The sequence below is a fragment of the Pristiophorus japonicus genome, chromosome 1, assembly GCF_044704955.1.
Source record: "Pristiophorus japonicus isolate sPriJap1 chromosome 1, sPriJap1.hap1, whole genome shotgun sequence".
Lineage (NCBI taxonomy): Eukaryota > Metazoa > Chordata > Chondrichthyes > Pristiophoridae > Pristiophorus > Pristiophorus japonicus.
The window spans coordinates 316628721-316649295 of NC_091977.1; the positions used below are offsets into that span (position 1 = coordinate 316628721).

Genomic DNA, 20575 nt, shown 5'->3' on the forward strand with positions numbered 1-20575 from the left:
ATACACAGGAGCAAAAAGGAAAGCGGCAGAGAGAGCCAGTCAAGGCCACACCTCTGTACATTCGTGTCCTCTTTTTGGGCTTCATTCTCAGCTCCAGCGTGTGAAGGCATTCTTATGGGTTGGAAGATCTCCTCATGAGGCAAATATAACTTAGAAATTAGGAGCCTCCTGAACTAAATGGGTTATTAATCAAGAATGTAAGGTTTTAAAGATTTTCACAACAGGCTGCATCGAATCCAAAACCACACTTCAGAAAAATTGCTTCCGTTGGCTGGAAGGCATCATCACCAGGAACGATCAGGAATATAATTGATGATAACTGATACACTCATAATAAAGGATGAAACTGAGTACTGTAACCAATGAGTAGAAGTATGACCTTAGCTCCTTTACTAAGACTCCAGAGTGCTGGTACAGCGTGGGTGGTCTGCTTATATACCGTGCTCCCAAGGGATGCTGGGATCCCTTGGGACTCCAACAGGTAGGCCCTCTGGTGGTAGTGTAATACAGGTTGCAAGGGGTTAAATACATACCGTCACTCCCTCGTAAAGTTAATAGTACACTTATTTACAGGGTGAGACGATCTGGGGCTTTTCGCTCCCTTGTCGATCGTCTCGGTACAAATGCGGGTGTGGGTGAGTTGGTTAGTTCAGCTTCGTGGTCAACCGTGATGTCGGTTGCCACTTGTGTGTGTGTTGGAGGGTCGTAGTTGGTGGTGTCTTCTTCAGATTGTTCGTAGCTGTTGATGAACCGCAATTTGATTTGGTCCAAATGTTTTCTGCATGTTAGTCCGTTGGCCAATTTGACCTGAAACACCCTACTCCCTTCTTTGGCTATGACCATGCCAGCGAGCCATTTGGGACCATGTCCATAACTGAGTACAAATACAGGATCAATGACCTCAATATGGCATGACAAATTTACATACTTTGCTGATGCTGCCTGCCCTCCACGTGATCATGGAGATCAGGGTGGACAAGAGAGAGCCTTGGTTTGAGTGTCCTTTTCATGAGCAGCTCGGCTGGGGGAAACCTGCTGAGCGAGTTGGGTCTGGTGCGGTAGCTGAGCAGCACTCGGGACAGCCGGGTCTGCAGGGAGCCTTCTGACACGCGTTTCAAGTTTTGCTTGATGGTTTGAACTGCCCGTTCTGCCTGGCCATTGGATGCAGACTTGAACGGGGAAGATGTGACGTACTTGATCCCACTGCGGGTCATGAATTCCTTGAAGTCAGCACTGGTGAAACACAGGTCATTGTTGCTGACTGGGACATCAGGCAGGCCGTGTGTGGTAAACATGGTTCGTAGGTTTTTGATGGTGGCCGTGGACGTGCTTACAGACATTATTACACATTCAATCCATTTTGAATAAACATCCACAACAACCAAGAATATTTTGCCTAGAAATGGGCCCACATAGTCCACATGGATCCTCGACCACGGTTTGGAGGGCCACGACCACAAACTTAGTGGTGCCTCTCTGGGTGTATTGCTCAGTTGCGAGCAAGTGTTTACACTGGCGCACGCACGAATCTAAATCTGAGTCGATGACGGGCCACCACACATGGGATCTGGCTATGGCTTTCATCATTACAATGCCTGGGTGGGTGCTGTGCAGTTCACAAATGAACATTTCTCTGCTCTTCTTGGGCAAGACCACACGATTACCCCACAACAGACAGTCTGCCTGCAAGGACATTTCGTCTTTGCACCTGTGGAACGGCTTAATCGCCTCCTGCATCTCCGCTGGGACGCTGGACCAGCTCCCATGGAGGACACAGTTTTTACCAAGGACAGTAAAGGATCCTGGCTGGTCCAGGTCTTGATCTGGTGGGCCGTAACAGGTGACTTTTCATTTTCGAATGCCTCCATTACCATGAGCAAGTCCGCAGGCTGTGCCATTTCCACCCTGGTGGCGGGCAATGGTAGCCAACTGAGAGCATCAGCGCAGTTCTCTATGCCCAGTCTGTGGCGGATTACATAGTTGTATGCCGACAGCGTGAGCGCCCATCTTTGGTTGCGGGCAGAGGCATTGGTGTTAATCCCTTTGCTCTCAGAGAATAGCGCAATGAGCGGCTTGTGGTCAGTTTCAAGTTCAAACTTGAGGCCAAACAAGTATTGGTGCATTTTTTTCACCCAGTAGACGCACGCCAGAGCCTCTTTTTCAATCATTCTGTAGGCCCTTTCAGCCTTGGACAGACTCCTGGATGCATAAGCGACCGGTTGCAAAATTCCTGAATCGTTAGCCTGCTGTAACACACACCTGACCCCGTATGATGACGTATCGCAAGCTAGCACTAATCGTTTACATGAGTTATACAGGACAAGCAGTGTGTTTGAACACAACAGATTTCTGGCTTTCTCAAAGGCAGCCTCTTATGATTTCCCCCGTCGTCTCCCTTGCGCAGTAGCACATGTAGGGGTTCTAGCAAGGTGCTTAACCCGGGTAGAAAATTAACAAAATAATTGAGGAGTCCCAGGAACGACTGCAGCTCTATCACGTTCTGTGGTCTCGGCCTGTTCTTGATGGCCTCCGTCTTGGTATCGGTGGGTCTGATGCCGTCTGCTGCGATTCTTCTTCCCAAGAACTCGACCTCCGGCGCCAGGAAAACACACTTCGAGCATTTCAACCTGAGCCCCACGCGATCCAACTAAGAACCTATTCCAGATTTTTCAAGTGCTCAATGGTGTCACGATCTGTAACCAGTATGTCGTCCTGGAAAACCACGGTGCGAGGGACCGACTTGAGTAGACTCTCCATGTTCCTTTGGAAGATTGCCGCGGCCGACCGAATCCCGAACGGGCATCTGTTATAGATGAACAGACCTTTGTGCGTGTTGATGCAGGTGAGGCCTTTCGAAGATTTCTCCAGCTCCTGCATGTAGGCCAAGGTCAGGTCCAACTTGGTGAACGTCTTCTCTCCAGCCAGGGTCGCGAATAGGTCGTCTGCCTTGGGTAGCAGGTACTGGTCCTGTCGCATAAAACGGTTAATCGTTACTTTATAGTCCTCACAAATTCTGACCGCGCCGTCCTCTTTAAATACCGGGACAATCGGACTGGCCCACTCATTGAATTCCACTGCGCAATGATGCCTTCTCGCTGTAGCCTGTCCAGCTCAATTTCCACTTTCTCACGCATCATATATGGTACTGCCCGTGTCTTGTGGTGGATGGTTCGGATTCCAGAAACCAAATGGATCTGCAATTTCGCCCCCGAGAAGCCCCTGGCTCGAACAACGATGAAAATCAGCTTAGAACCTGGGCACATGAGGCGTCGTCGACGGACGAAAGCGCTCGGATGTCGTCCCAGTTCCAGCGGATTTTTCCCAGCCAGCTTCTGCAAACAGTGTGGGGTCATCCCTTGGCACAATCCACAGTGGGAGTTCATGCATTGCTCCATCACAGGAGACTTTGACTTCTGCACTGCCAATTACAGGGATCAGTTCCTTGGTGTAAGTTCTTAGCTTCGTGTGAATGGGGCTGAGCTTGGGCCTGTGTGCCTTGTTGCACCACAGCCTGTCGAAGGCCTTTTTGCTCATTATGCACTGACTCATACCCGTGTCCAGTTCCATGGATACTGGAATTCCATTCAGTTCAACTTTCAACATTATTGGTGGACATTTCGTGGTAAAAGTGTGTACCCTATAACTTCTGCTTCCTCGGTTCGAGTCTCCAATTCAGCCTAATCCACAGTGGATCGATCTTCCTCTGCAACGTGGTGGTTTGCAGGGTTTGCAGCTCACCTGCACACTCGCTGGAGGTGTCCCATTGTTCTGCAACCGTTGCACACATAGTGCTTGAAGCGGCATTGATGGGCCCGATGATCACCTTCACAACGCCAACAAGGTGTTAACTGCCTCGCATTAACGATTGATGGCAGACTCTGGGTCATGTGAGGTCATGCAGCAGCCGGCGTGTACGTTCTGCCATGTATATTCCTGCTCGAAAATGACGTTACTTAATGCACAGTACTGGCAGTAACCTCTTTATGCTGCGAAATTTGTTTGGTGTTGTCACTGGTGGACATAAATGCCTGGGCTATCGTTATGGCTTTGCTCAGATTTGGAGTTTCAACAGTCAATAGTTTGTGAAGGACCTCATGGTCAATGCCAAGCACAAAAAAGTCTTTCAGCATTTGTTCTAGGAATTCATCAAATTCGCAATATCCTGCGAGGTGCCTTAGTTCGGCGACGTAGCTCGCCACTTCCTGGCCCTCCGACCATTGACACGTCTAGAACAGATACCTCGCCATCAAAACGCTTTCCTTAGGATTTAGGTACTCCCGGACCAGCGTACACAATTCTTCATTGGATTTAGTTGTTGGTTTTATCGGAGCTAGAAGATTCTTCATGAGGCCATAGGTTGTTGCCCCACAGACGGTAAGGAGGATCATCCTTCGTTTGGCAGCGTTCTCGTCCCCTTCCAGCTCATTGGCCACGAAGTATTCTCTCCACAAAGGCCTCCCAATCGTCCCCTTCTGAGAACTTCTCCAGGATACCAACTGTTCTTTGCATTTTCACGCGGTTGTTTGTTATCTTATTGCCAATTGATATGCTCATAATAAAGGATGAAACTGAGTACTGTGAGCAATGAGTAAGTGTGACCTTAGCTCCTTTAATAAGATTCCAGAGTGCAGGTACCGTGTGGGTGCTCTGCTAAAATACAGTGCTCCCAAGGGATGCTGGGATCCCTTGGGACTCCAACAGGCAGGCCCTCTGGTGGTTGTGTGCTACAAATTACCAAGGGTTAAATACGTAACAATAACTTTCATGGTGCATCCACATCTCACATATGTAACTGAAAGAGGCTGTGTCTCAATGAGAAACTTGTGTGGAAAGTAAAGAGAAAAAACAGAGATAAGAATCTTTCAAAATGTTTTCTTGAATGTATCATAATCATTTAAAGAAGCTGCCTGTTTCACATCACTACTTTCCCTTTTTAAATGTTTTCATATATTTTTATTTATTACACTGTACCGAATATAATTGAGTCTCGGGGTGGGCAGTGAATGGTTCCAGACCTCCGTCAATCCTGCTCTTGAGACTGTAGCTTGAAGTGCCATCCAGACTGAATTCCCCACTCTGATATTGTTTTCTCCCTATTGGGGGGAGATGTTTGACTTTGTTCAGCATCTATCCCATAATATAGACCAAAAGTGTAATATGCTTGCTGAATTGCAGACACTCTGCTATCATATGGCTCAGCATGTTGAAGCACCAGTTATGCTGTTATGATTGTGTTTATGTTGGGCTAATCTGAATCTAGTCAGTTTGATGAGGCTGGATTCTGGATACACATTTTGTGTAAAACCCGAGTTCTCCCAATCTAAACTGGTAAAGAAAAAACACCGGAGCTAAGAATCTTTTTACTTTTAAGTATGTTTCCTACATTACAACAGTGACTACGTAGGACATTATTGCCTGTAAAGTGCTTTGGGATGTCCTGAGGTCACGAAAGGTACAAAATAAATGCAAGTATTTCTTGTGTTTTTGACAATAACAAATTGCATTTATATAGCGCCTTTTATGTAGTAAACCCTCCTAAAGCTCTTCACAGGAGCATTATCAAAAATAAATTGACACTGAGCCACATGCGGAGATCGGACAGGTGACCAAAAGCTTGTCAAAGGTAGGTTTTAAGGAGCGTCTTAAAGGAGGAGAGAGATAGAGAGGCAGAGAGGTTTAAAGCAGGGAATCCAGAGCTCGGGGCCTAGGCAGCTGAAGGTACGGCCACCAATGGAGGGGAGAAGGAAACCAGGGATGTACCAGAGGCCAAAGTTGGAGCAATGCAGACACTGACATAGCCAGCAGCTCCAGTGGTTTGGATCTGGCTAGTGTAGGTTTATATAAATGTAAGTCTTTTTTTTTACATGAAGCAAAGCTTATCCCTAATTTATATCTCAGATGGTGCTAACCAATTCAATCCCTTTCAGTAAGTTTTGATGACCAAAAAAAGTCAGTTCAGTACCAAGGTCCCGCTCTCCATCCCTCCCCTTTCCATCCTCATTATAGTCCTAGAATATGATCTTTTTTAAAATGTTAAGGTTACAAATTAACGCTTTCAGTATTGAACTATTGCACAGATATCAGTTCAAATATTATTTTGTTCTAATTGAAGTAGAACTGATAATATTTATTTTTTTATTATCATGCGGCGAATGAAGTGCAGCAAACAGAACAATGAATTGTAAAAGCAAAATACTGCGGATACTGGAATCTGAAATAAAAACAGAAAATGCTGGAAATCTCAGCGGGTCAGGCAGAAACTCTACTTCTCTCCACAGATGCTGCCTGAGCCGCTGAGATTTCCAGCATTTTCTGTTTTTAGAACAAAGAAGGGCATTGGCTGGATTTTCGCCATGTTGCCGCCTCTGTTCATGCCCCGGAGAGATGGTAATGAAGGTGGCAATGGTTTCTGGGCAGCCAGTCAGCTCTCAGCATCCTGCCAGGAAATTAGTTGCCGGTTTTGCGGGGGTGCAGAGCAGCACTGCCCGGGTGTGTCGAGCTGGTGTACACGCCGCTAGCTTCGACTGTGCGGTGAAATTTGTTGTGCGCTGAACCTTTTGCTGTCGTGTGCCATGGTGGGACCGTCTGGTCAGAGCTGTCCCGGCGGCGGTGAGTGATAGAATTGATGAATGAGGTAAGTTTGATAGTTTTGTTTTGTTTTTTTTTTGCGATGTAGCTTATTGTGCGGAGTTTAAGGTATTGGGAATGTTTGTTGTCCTTTTAGGTGTGATTTATTTTTTGTGCCACAGAATCCTCTCTGAGGGCACTCGGAGGCCGGCTATTTAGCTCAGGATTTTCACCCTAAAAGAGCTATGTGCCGCCTCCCTTAGCACTCCACCCCACACTCAGGGCTCAGCTGATGAATTTTGCTGACTGAGGCGCAAATTGTTCCCGGGCGCAAACTTTACCGCCCCGCCGCTATTACTGCCCTGAAATGAGCAAAACCAAAATCCAGACCTTTATTTTTTGTTGTTTCCTAAAATAAGATTTGATGGAGGTGTTCAAAATCATGAAGAGTTTCGATAGAATAAATAACCAGAAGACACAGATTTAAGGTGAATGGCAAAAGAGCCAGAGGGGAGGTGGGGAGAATTCTTTTTTACGCAGTGAGTTGTTGTGATCTAGAATGTACTGCCTGAAAGGATGGAGGAACTGAACCAATAGTAACTTTTAAAAGGGGGAATTAAATAAATACTTGAAGGGGAGAAAATTGCAGGGCTATGGAAAAAGTGTAGGGGGAATGGGACTAATTGGATAGCTCTTTCAAAGTGCTGGCTCAGGCATGATGGGCAGAATGGCCTCCTTATGTGCTGTAAAATTCTATGATTCTATAAGTCTGGGTGTGGATTAATTCTCCTGTTCTTTTTATTTCAATGTGACGGTCTGACGCTGGAGACATATATAGGACTAGAATTTCCATTTGTATCGCTACCACCCATATCTGGGTGGTATTTCCGGCAGTTCTTAAAAGTTGAACATTGACTACCGCCGGAAATACTGCCCATATCCAAAACCGCTAGTTTCAGCTTTTTTTTCCCGGTGGTGATGGTAGCGATGGGCGGTAGCAGCAGTCTTTTTCCTGGTGTAAGGCTGGTGTCCCTAACAACGGCTGTTCTGCGCATGCCCGATTTTCTTTTCTTTACTAACCTTTTTCCCGCGATTCAAGGGTCAGGGGTCACTTGCGCATGCGCAGAAGAGGAAGGGAGGAATGGAGAGAGACAGAGAGAGACAGAGAGCAAGAGAAGACAGCCTAGGATGGATTTTTGACGTTTTGAAGTTTATTTCGAATTTTAATTACAGTTTTAATGGAGATTGAAGTTGAGGGAATGCAGGACGTGGCTGAGGTAGCTGTGGTAGCTGAGGTAGGAGGGAGGAAGACAACCAAACGCTTCTCAGGGGAGGCGCAAGTTGCCTTGGCCCACGAGATGGAGACGCGCTGGACTCAATTGACCCGGGATGGCTGTGGGAAACCACCCCCCCAGAGTCTACCAACGCATATGGGCAGAGATAGCGGAGGTGGTGTCATCGGCTGCCCATGATTTTCGGGAGCCAAGCCAGTGACGCAAGTGCTGGAACGACCTAGTTGCATCTGCGAGAGTAAGTGATAACTTTAATAACTTTAATCATGGACTGACTCATTACTTTAAATGTAAATGTTCCACATTGTAATTAAGCTCGGTAAGCATGGTAAGTTTGGTGTCATGCATTATTTCCTATCACGATCTTATTACATTGCTTTTCTGTACTTAGATGTGTTCATCATGCATCACTTGCATCCTAATGATATTAACATATAACATACAACATTAATGGGACATTGATGAAAAGCTTTGGGGATGGCTAATTGTGGATGTCTATCTGTGTGTTCCATACTAGTACCTTAGCTTATACCATGCTCTTGTCATCTTTGCAGAAGAAGATATCTTCCAGTTGCGCTGAGCATTGGCCACGGGAGGAGGGCCAGCAGAGGTATTGGAACTGACAGACCTGGAGGAGCGGGCCGCAGCCCTCATAGGGGCACATAATCGCTCGGCCGCCCGTGGTGGTGCAGATCCAGTTGTAGCGGCAGGTAAGTCATGTATAATCCTCGGGCCGTGCAGCGGTCATGTAATTTAATGCTATGTGAGTATAATGTATGAATGATGTAATGTAATGCTGGGATCATGAAATCTTATTATAATGCCATACATTCTGTTCATGTTAATTAAATGTAACATCTCTCGGTGATATATGGGGCTAGAACCTCCACTTTTTTTGCATGCTTAACGCCCACTTAACGCCCATTTTACCGCTGAAATGACGTATAATGGCCAGATATCATCCATTCTGGCACAAAATGGAAACTGATGGGCTTTTTTAAGAGACTTATCACCGAGTGTTATTTTCCCAATGGGCTTAACGGCGAGAAAAAATATCATGCCCGCCCACTTTTTTGGGGCGGAATCAGCAGAATGGGAGAATTCAACCATAATATCGGCCAGCGTTACTTTCCGAACGGAATTAACGCCGAGATTCAATATTAACGCCCGGCGACTGTTTTTTCTCGTAAAGAGCATATTTACCTAAACTAGCGGCCATGGAGATCGCCCATCTTCAATTTCACCACCTCTCACACATATTGCTCACAATATCGTTCGCTCAAAAAATCGCCCACAAAAAGTGGAACTAACCGGAACGAACAGCAATGGTGTGGCTGGCATTTGTTAAATCCCACTCTTATGTGAGGAGCTGATATCAGAAAGATTTAACTGAAAGAGCACTGATGTGAGTGACAACGCTGACACACTGCTGTGTGTGTGCAGCTCAGACATCAATGGTGCCCATCACCTTGGTGCCAGGTAAAGTTTACATTGATTGATATTGTATTTAACCCTTTCATGGTAAGGAATCACCAGTGTGTAATGGTCTAGCTATCTGAGACAATGCGCAACAAGGTTATGTTCAATAACAAAAGTTTAATACCAACATTGGTCTGAAATCATAAGTATCACAGGCATTAACACCCAACCCCCACTCACACCCCACTTTTTCCACCATTGACATCAATCACATGTTCAACATGTCCAGCAACAGAGAATACAAAGGCAAAGCAGGAGCGTGGTCCCCAGCCCCATACATTGCAACAAATTGCATTAACCCAGATGGAGATATAATACAGCCATCACCTGCACACATGCACCTCACTTTCCTTCCCCCCTCTCATTCTTCTCCCCACCTCTACCCCTTCCCCTCCTCGCTCCACAGCACCTGACCGAGGAGCTCCTTAGACGTTGCCTCATTGGGAGGGGGATGAAGGCAGATGCGGTGGTTGCACGGGTACGGGAGCGGGGGGTGCGAGGGGGCAACATTCTCTGATGCAGAAGCAGGATCTTGGTCCTTGCTCTCATCTGCCATTCGTAGTGGTGGTGCGGAACCTAGGGGTGGAGTGCCGTGCTCGGGGACCATTGGGAGGGTTGTGGCAGCTGTGTTCCTGGCTATCGCATCCAGGGACTCCGCCATGCAGGGAATGTACTCGGTCATGGTGGCCAGATGTCGGGATATGCCCCCCAAAGCTTCGATAAGCTGGTCACCAATGTCTACAGTCCTCCTGGACAACTCTCCGCTGTGATGTCGCGCTCATGGAACAGACTTGCTGCATCCACGAGATCTCCGCGGGGTTGGCACTGTCCTGGGGACACATGGGGTGACCTGTGGAGAGGTGCTTGGGGCCAGCACCTCCAGAGTGGAGGTGGGAATGACCGGAGGACCAATAGATGGCCTTGGGGTAGAATGGGTTCTGGAGCGTAGCGATGCAGGTTCTTCGAAGTCCGCGCTCTCATTCATTGAGACAGACCCAACGTATTGATGGGCTACAATCAGAGCTCCTCAGCACCAGATGTAGTAGGATCGTCCGCCGACTCCTGCCCTGCGCCCCCCCCCCCACCCCCCCTTCTGGCCTCTGTGGCCTTGCCTGGGGCCGCACTGCTGGCTGAGCTGCAAAACACAAATGAGGTTATTAGAGGAGAAGGGAGTGCTAGGGTGACAAGGTGAGTCCAGCATTACACACAGCATATGCACGACAGAAGCACCACCGCTCTCAAAATCATCGCAGGCATCACATTTCATGATCATCAACATTGCAATAATTTTCATGAGGCCAGCATTATTTCTATGACACTTTTAGAAATCATCTATCATATATGATTGGTCGGTTATGAGTTGGTGTGGCATCTATGGACTTTACATCACGCAATGGTGTAAGCTTTACTCACATGGCATCAATTCAGGGTCTGCAGATGCATCTGTGACTGTCCGGGGTTGCTTCCCCACGAGTGCCAGCACTCGCTCCTCCATCTATGTGATGTCACTGGGGACTGGTGGCCCCCCACCCGTTCGTCTCTGCATGGACCTCATCGACGATAGCTTATTCTGTAAAAGGTGATAGCACGACATGGCATGAGATCATTGCATGATATCATTGCTAGGTACTGTCACAGAGATTGATACAAGACATAACTGACAGGTATAATCATGATTATTATGATGGTTATCATTCTTTACCTAAAGACGTACACCGTGACTAGGCTTTGAGTAAAACATTCCCGGTAAAAGTGCAAGACCTCACATCTGTTGATAGTTACTCTTGACTGTTACAAATCAAATTATATAAATACATAAGAACATGTAAATCAATGTAACACTTACTCTTGCGGATCCCACAAGGTCGTTCCATCGTTTGCGGCATTGGTTGCCCTCACACACCTCGTTGGTTGCTGACGAGACCACCTCTGCTATCTCGGTCTATATCTTCTGGTAGGCCTTTGGGGTGGGCTTTCCACACCCTCCCTGTGTCAAATCACCCCAACGTGACTCGTCCTCCTGCAGGAGGGAGGCATTTGCCTCGTCCGAGAACCTCCTGGCTCTTTTGCGGCCTCCAATGTGCTTCTCTCTCACCTCACTGCTCTCTCCAGCGTCAGTCTCCACAGCGTGCTGTGATGCCTCCTCCTCTTTCTCCATTATAGGCCAAATTCGGTCAAATATATTACTGTTAACAGCTACTTTTTGTTTGCCTACTTGCTGTGAAGCTCTAAAGTCTCCCTCCTTCCTCCCAAAACAGACACACCACACCCAGCCACGCCTTCAGTCCCTCTGAGCTCTCTCTTTCTCTGTCTCCTCTTCTGCGTATGTCATGGTGACCCTTGACCTCCAGAATCGCAAGAATCGAGCATTGCCATGCCGTTGCTAAGGACGGCCACAATTTATGGCAGACAGTCAAAAAAATGTTACGCTACCACCCATTTGATATCGCTCACAGTAACGCCCATTTTCAAAAATGTAAACTAGACGTTTTGAGAATGGGCGAGAAGCTGGTGATCTGAAAACCCTTTTTTACTGCCCACACCGGAAATAATGCCCATTTTTGGGCGATAAGCTCAAAAGTGGAGGTTCTAGCCCCTAGTGTTGCTCCTCCTACATATGCCTGTGAAGCGTAAGCATTCTCATGTCACCCTGATCCTCCCCTCCCCTTCTACTAACCTCTCATATTATGTTTTCTAGTTGCCCAGGTGCATCAGAGGCCTGATGAGTCCCTGGAGCTTCACCTTTACTGTTGCAAGTGGTACGCACCACCGGAGGATCGTGTTGCCGACCCTCAAGCCAGTTCAAGTGTACAACATGTGGAAGAGGGGACTCAAGGGTCCATTCGACCTCCGGTCACTTCTTCCTCAGCCGAATCCAACTTTCCTAGACCCAGTTCCAAGGAAGTAACAGGACCAAGCGGCTTGCAGCAGGGCACACTGAGTGTTCCAGCACCTACACCGAATCCGCGGAGGTTAATTCGGCGGGGCAGGCGTGCTCGATGACAGGCAGATGTCGACCTGGATGTGGTGGGATTTTATAGGGTGAGCGTTGATGTTGGTCGAGAGCTCCTCCAGGCAATTGGTGGATTAACCGGGAACATCGCCACGCTATCAGCACGTCATTTGGAGTACATGGTGCAGCTAATTGTGGTGATGCGGCGAAACTCCGATTTCGTCGATGCAATGTGGCAAACGATGGAATCGGTATATGGCACTGCACCCCAAGATGTCATACCACCTATGCCGGCAACACCTGAGAGTCAGGAGGAAACAATTGCTCTGACTCTGCAGATGGGTCTTCAGAAACCGATTCGTCTCCTACCACCCCTGCCACAGCAGAGCGCTCGAGGTGCCCTGCTGCACAATGTCTTGGTGTCAACGTGGGTAGGCCAGGGATGGGGAAAGGATGTGTAAAGATCGAGGGAATGCGGGTAGAATTTTTGCCGGCTGGGGGGGGGGGGGAGGGGCTTGTGGGTGTTATTGTTATTTTAATTGTTATTTTAAAATTGTTGACTGTTGGGGGGGGTTGTGGGTGTTTCTCGTTTTAATATCTAATGCTTTCAATGTTTTTTGCTGTTTATTAGGTTGTTTTGTTTAAATTATGTTGTGTTTTTCCTTTAAAAAGAATTATTTAATAATTTATTTCAAAATAACGTTTTGTAATTTTCTTAAGTTATAGATTTTTTTATTACACTTAACAATTCTTGTGCAGTGCCTCACTCACTTTTACAAACTGAAGGTTAACAAGCAATACAAGGGTTACAAACAATGGCCAGGCCAGGATAAAATGTATGTCACCGTTCAAGCAAAGCATTCATTTATAAGCTGCTGACACAGCAGTTTTGCAGTTGCATAACTACCACGGGCTTCTCCTGTGATGTAGGGGTTGGGGGGGGGGGGGGTCATGGGTTCATCGCCAGACTGCTTGTCCTCCTCGACATCCTCAACATCCTCATCCTCCCCCTCCTCTTCCGCCTCCCCTCTCTCCTGAGGTGAACCGGCAGTCCCATCTGGTAATTCCTGTCCACTCTTGATAGCTAAGTTGTGCAACATGCAGCACACCATAGTGAACTCAGTGACCTGCTCAGGGTGGCATTGCAGGATGCCTCCAGAGTGGTCCAGGCATCTGCTGCTTCAGCACTCCAATTGTCTTTTTGACGAAATTGCATGTGGCTATATGGCTGTGATTGTAGCGATGCTCGGCATCTGTCTGCGGCTGACAGAGGGGGGGTCAAGAGCCAGGTGGCGAGGCCGTATCCTTTGTCACCCAGCATCCAGCATTGACCTTGTGGCTGACTCTTAAAGAGATCGGAGGCAGTGCTCTCACGCAAGATACATGCATCATAAATGCTCCCTGGCATTTACTGCCATAATTATTTGCTTGTGGTCGACAACGAGCTGCACGTTCAGGGAGTGGAATCCCTTTCAGTTCTGGTACACCTCTGGCTCCTCTAAAGGTGTTCGCAGGGCAATGTGCATATAGTCTATGCGCCCTGGACCTTGGGGAAGTTTGCTCTTCTCGAAAAACCCAAAGCCCTCTCACTCTGTGCCTCCCTGGTCATTGGGAAGTTTATAAAATCCATCCTGCATGTGTAAAGCGCTACAGTCACCTGTCGAATGCAGCAATGTATGGCGTGCTGAGAGATGCAGCAAATGTCGCCAGCTGATGCCTGAAAGGAACCCAATGCATAGAAGGAAAGTGCCGCAGTCACCTTATCCTCAACGGGTAGTGCGGTCCTGATGGTGCTGGAAGGCTGCAGGTCTCCCTTAAGCAGCTGGAATATCTCACCGATGACCGCTTTTCGGAAACACAGCCTTAGAAACATAGAAAATAGGTGCAGGAGTAGGCCATTCAATGAGTTTATGGCTGAACATGCAACTTCAGTACCCCATTCCTGCTTTCTCGCCATACCCCTTGATTCCCCTAGTAGTAAGGACCACATCTAACTCCTTTTTGAATATATTTAGTGAATTGGCCTCAACAACTTTCTGTGGTAGAGAATTCCACAGGTTCACCACTCTCTGGGTGAAGAAGTTTCTCCTCATCTCGGTCCTAAATGGCTTACCCCTTATTCTTAGACTGTGTCCCCTGGTTCTGGGCTTCCCCAACATTGGGAACATTCTTCCTGCATCTAACCTGTCTAAACCCATCAGAATTTTAAACGTTTCTATGAGGTCCCCTCTCATTCTTCTGAACTCCAGTAAATACAAGCCCAGTTGATCCAGTCTTTCTTGATAGGTCAGTCCCGCCATCCCGGAAATCAGTCTGGTGAACCTTCGTTGCACTCCCTCAACAGCAAGAATGTCCTTCCTCAGGTTAGGAGACCAAAACTGTACACAATACTCCAGGTGTGGCCTCACCAAGGCCCTGTACAACTGTAGCAACACCTCCCTGCCCCTGTACTCAAATCCCCTCACTATGAAGGCCAACATGCCATTTGCTTTCTTAACCGCCAGCTGTACCTGCATGCCAACCTTCAATGACTGATGTACCATGACACCCAGGTCTCGATGCACCTCCCCTTTTCCTAATCTGTCACCATTCAGATAATAGTCTGTCTCTCTGTTTTTACCACCAAAGTGGATAACCTCACATTTATCCACATTATACTTCATCTGCCATGCATTTGCCCACTCACCTAACCTATCCAAGTCGCTCTGCAGCCTCATAGCATCCTCCTCGCAGCTCACACTGCCACCCAACTTAGTGTCATCCACAAATTTGGAGATACTACATTTAATCCCCTCGTCTAAATCATTAATGTACAGTGTAAACAGCTGGGGCCCCAGCACAGAACCTTGCGGTACCACTAGCCACTGCCTGCCATTCTGAAAAGTCCCCATTTACTCCTACTCTTTGCTTCCTGTCTGACAACCAGTTCTCAATCCATGTCAGCACACTACCCCCAATCCCATGTGCTTTAACTTTGCACATTAATCTCTTGTGTGGGACCTTGTCGAAAGCCTTCTGAAAGTCCAAATATACCACATCAACTGATTCTCCCTTGTCCACTCTACTGGAAACATCCTCAAAAAATTCCAGAAGATTTGTCAAGCATGATTTCCCTTTCACAAATCCATGTTGACTTGGACCTATCATGTCACCTCTTTCCAAATGCGCTGCTATGACATCCTTAATAATTGATTCCAACATTTTACCCACTACCGATGTCAGGCTGACCGGTCTATAATTCCCTGTTTTCTCTCTCCCTCCTTTTTTAAAAAGTGTGGTTACATTGGCTACCCTCCACTCGATAGGAACTGATCCAGAGTCAATGGAATGTTGGAAAATGACTGTCAATGCATCTGCTATTTCCAAGGCCACCTCCTTAAGTACTCTGGGATGCAGTCCATCAGGCCCTGGGGATTTATCGGCCTTCAATCCCATCAATTTCCCCAACACAATTTCCCGACTAATAAGGATTTCCCTCAGCTCCTCTTCCTTACTCGACCCTCTGACCCCTTTTATATCCGGAAGGTTGTTTGTGTCCTCCTTAGTGAATACCGAACCGAAGTACTTGTTCAATTGGTCCACCATTTCTTTGTTCCCCATTATGACTTCCCCTGATTCTGACTGCACGGGACCTACGTTTGTCTTTACTAACCTTTTTCTCTTTACATATCTATAGAAACATTTGCAGTCCGTCTTAATGTTCCCTGCAAGCTTCTTCTCGTACTCCATTTTCCCTGCCCTAATCAAACCCTTTGTCCTCCTCTGCTGAGTTCTAAATTTCTCCCAGTCCCCAGGTTCACTGCTATTTCTGGCCAATTTATATGCCACTTCCTTGGCTTTAATACTATCCCTGATTTCCCTTGATAGCCATGGTTGAGCCACCTTCCCTTTTTTATTTTTACGCCAGACAGGGACGTATAATTGTTGCAGTTCATCCATGCGGTCTCTAAATGCGCTGTATCGGACAGGTACAGGTATGAGCACTGCTCCCTGCAAATGTGTTGGGGGTAAGGCCTCCTCCTCTTCCTCAGCAGTCTGCCACCTCTTTGATTGGGCACATAATGCTCTTCAATGAATCTTCTTTCATCTCTATTTGGCAGCATGTGAGTAGTCAGTAATTTTGGCTGAGAAATTACAGGCCCCATTCCTTCAAATGTCCTAAACTGTCTTCACAATTCTTCAATTGTCCTTAAACAACCCTAAATATACTCTAAATTGACCACAATGTGCTCAGATAATGTGCAAGATTTTCAAACACCCTTAAAATCCACTCACAAATTACTTTAATGCTCCCATCAACTTGAAGAAGCCTTTTCATTAAGTTCATCCTACTTAAAACTTGGTGTCCATACCACTGGGATAAGGTCAGGTGAGTGCAGTGTTTTCTGGGCCTTTTTTTAGGCCGGCGGTAATTTGGGCGGTACTTGGGTAAGTTGCCAAATTTAGCGCTGTCTATAATTTTGGGCAGTATTCAGGCAGTAATTTCCACTGTTAGCATCATTTTGGGCGATGCATAAGAAATTACATCATATTTTAAGGAAAAAAAAGGGCAAGCGGTTTCGCTTGCCGCCGGCAGTAATTGACTGCCAAATTTAGCGGTGGCGGTATATGGACAGTAAATGGGCATTAATTTCCACTTTTGCACTCCTTTGGGCGGTAAAGTGCTTCTCAGTGTTAAATGGGCAGTAAAATGGATGGTAAATGGGCAGAATACTAACGAATTTCTAGCCCATAGCATTTATAAACCATCAATATAGTAAGTTTGAAGGACTGAATGAGTACCCTAGGATATTTATCAAGTGAAGGATCTTCTAAAAAAATAACGTCATACATACTGATCAAATATTCTTTTAAATTCGAAGAAATTATGCTTAAGAGTGAATAAGATCTAAAAAAAGAATTCAGCAACGAAGAGACCATTCTTGAGTATCTGTCAGTAACCACAAACAATTCACACAACACATTGTGGTGTAGAATTTCCACTTTGGGCGCAATTGGGGGCAAATTACGCTCAAAACTACGCTGGTTTTCCAAATTGATTTCATGATTTATGTTTCCACTCAAACTCATTTGCATATCACCAAGCGTAAACTCTTCCATGAGCAAGCAGAATCTGGCAACGTTTTAGACCATAATTGTTTACTTCCTACCCTTACATTAAAAAATATTCCTTGATATATTTAAGTAATAACCTGGTGCAGTTTTATTAATACAGCTAAAAATGGATTTATCACAAAAAAAATAATTTTTAATAAGAGTATCTAGTCCACCACCTGTGAGTACCCTGATTTTAAATAACTGTCAATAACTGTAAAAAACTATACTCAACCATTTACTGGTTTCATTGTTGTACACGGCTCCGTTTCTTACTACATTAAAATGTTTTAATATTTAAAAGCTTCTTAAAGATATCTATTACTGCCCTTGCGTCTAAAAAACAGTTTAATTTTAAGACCCTCCTAGCGGAAACTCATCATGGTGATTAATTCAATCTGGAGGCATGGCCACTTTTGTGGGCGGGGCCAGCCTCGACCATGATGTTTTTTAAATCAGCGCAAAAGATCACGGAAACTCGATTTGCGCTGGACGTAACTTTGGCCGTTTGACCGATTTTGGGCAAAAACCTAGTGGAAACTCCACCCCACTGACTTCAACACCAATCTATAACTGGGGGACAGTAATTCTGTCATAGTGGAGCCCAGTCTAGCTGAATCCTATCCTTTCTGGATTCTACACAGTGTGTTGAAAACATTTCAGAGAGGTAGGCTTTTATTTTGCTGCAAACAGTTAATATTAACATAAAATGCGACGAGCTAACATATCGCATATATAATTTTATCTCACTCTTTGCCATCTGTTGGGTAATATATCATATAATTTACCTGTCTAAAGCAGATTCCATTGTACTCTGAAGGCCTGAGCTCATTTTTGGTGAGAGCTATCAGTGCACTAATTACCATATATCACCAAATGACTTAACATTTTAAAGTGCCACAAACTTTCAGAGGTGAAGGACAAACAGTACAAAGAATTCTCAGATGGAAGTCTCTAAATGTGCATAAAACATGATTAATATATCGTTGTTTATGGGCCACTTCATTTATCATCGAACGAGATTGTTAAACAATTGCAGAATATGCTCGTTGGCCCTATGAATTGCAGTCGAATCCTCATTATGTTGCTTCATTGCGACAAAAACAAAAGTTGATCTTAAAAGCAGGTGATTAATAAACTGGGACATCCAGAGATCAGGATGTTCTGAACTGCAAAGGCTGATCATTTTGGCTCAAATATTTTCTTTGAGAATAAAAACCCAGCAAAATAATATTTCAGTAACAGCTGAAAGCATACATTAATAAAGTCCTTCTGGAAATCGTAGCTTGGTGACTCAGTTGTAAAAAAGATCAGAAGATGCAGGCATAAAACGGACAACTAAGCATCCAATATGCAGCGTGTGCACTCTCGTTCCGTGCTGGAAGTGCGTCTCCCGCCATGTTGGATCAGGCTCCTCCATAGGTGTCCAGGGCCCAAGCTGGAAGTATTAAACAGCAGCAATAAAATATTTAAGTAAAGATCCTATGCTTTTATGACCTTTTTATGAAATTGGTTGGCCCTAGTGCCTGACTCGCCATGTGATAAACTCGGCCAGCAACTTTGGGCACTAACAGGCAGGGTGGACCTTTCAGCAGTGCTATTTAAAGGGCTCAACTACTACATACTGGATTGTTGCTAGTTTGGCTTTATGGCTGCTGGTTTAATCTGGTCATTTGTTGGCCTATTTCCAGCCTTCTATAACTGATTTCTCACTTCTGCTAACAGGTTTTGTTGGTGCTGGACTGCTCTTGTCTGCCTTCAAAAACAGTTTTACTGCAGTGATGGGCAAGTTAGTAGGTCTGCCATTGGGGTTGGAGAATGAGGGGAAGCAGCCAAGAAGACAGGAGAGAGCAGGAGAAGAGCCTGACCGACTCCATTGAAATGAGGCCCGAGACCCAGTATCAGGGGAGCCTCAGACCTCACCATTCAGGTGCTGTAAATATACCCTGTGCGCCTCTCCCCCCCAACCCCTCCCCCAGCACCCACAACCATGCCTCCAAATATTTGGCGTGCACAAATTTCTGGGCCGTAGGCCGAGAAATTCCGTTGTGCCCTTTTTGGGGACAGTAATATCCACGAGGCGGGACTTTTTGCACCAGGCGCGAAAGTCCCGTCCCACTCTAGAAATTGGGGTTACAAAAATCTGCACTCTACTTCCTCTCTGGGGAGCTAACAGGGCGGATGGTTCAGGAGCTAAGCGCAGCGCCATGCACTGGACCGAATAGCAATGCCGCGTAGGAGGGGCTCTCCCATTCATTAAAGGGAAGGGCACAAGCTGCCAAATCTGTGCGGCCCTACCTAGACCACCAGGGAGCGGGGTGCCGTGTAACCAGCCCAGCACTCAAGCGGACTGCCGGGCTGCCAGATCGTGGCACAGACCTTGCGTTCAAAGCGGCAGCGGGCCACTGACAAGTAAGTCGGCACAGCGGAGCGGGGTGCTGCTGGCTATTGTTGCTGCTAAGCTCCCGCAGAATTTAGCGGGAGTCACTAATGGTGCCGTGGCCGGGCGAAAAGTCATTTGCGCCCCGTTAGCCTCCCCCAAGGGCATTAACGGGCGGTGCAAACGACCCCAATTTCTTCCCCCTAATGTCTAAAGGAAGCCATTTTTATATTTGCCATCTCAGTCAGTGTTCACTAGAAATGCAGAAACGTTAGTCAAGGAGAGCTGTGCAATAAGTGCCATTGGTATTTTGCTCTTCCTGGGTACTAATAATTGCCCTGTGATGTCACCAAATAATAGTTAACCAATCAAATTTGTTAAAGAAACAATATCGTACACTGACACAATGACTGCTCAATCTTCATTGTTTATTCCTCAACACAGCGTCAGCTGTTATGCTCTTCAGTGTTGAAATGAGGCCCGAGGCCCAATATCGGCGGAGCCATTCAGGCCCCAGCCCTCTCCTCACTTCCAAAAATGGGCGCATGGGAATTTCTGGGCCCTAAGGTCTAAAGGAAGCCATTTTTATATCTGTTATCTCAGTGAGTCCAAAATATCTGTTAAATCTTCATTGTTTATTCATTGCTGCTCAGACCATTCGTCATCACAGGGTCAATGAATGTTATGCTATTGAGTTACCAGCAGTGGCACTTTTCCCGTTGTCGTGTTCGAATCCTTGACAAGACAGCTTTGTCAATATGCCGCACAGCACAGAGAGGCAGCTAATGAGGGATTTAGGCATCAGGAGAT

At 46.3% G+C, this 20575-nt stretch overlaps 1 long non-coding RNA gene across 1 annotated transcript in view; it reads left to right on the plus strand.

Moving 5' to 3' along the window:
* LOC139254265 (uncharacterized) overlaps positions 1–12754 on the plus strand; it is a 48718-nt gene extending 35964 nt beyond the window's left edge. Inside the window, exons 2-3 of the long non-coding RNA XR_011592005.1 lie at positions 8414–8569; positions 12037–12754. This is a non-coding gene — a long non-coding RNA (uncharacterized lncRNA). The remainder of the gene's footprint in view (positions 1–8413; positions 8570–12036) is intronic.
* The last annotated feature ends 7821 nt before the right edge of the window (positions 12755–20575 follow it).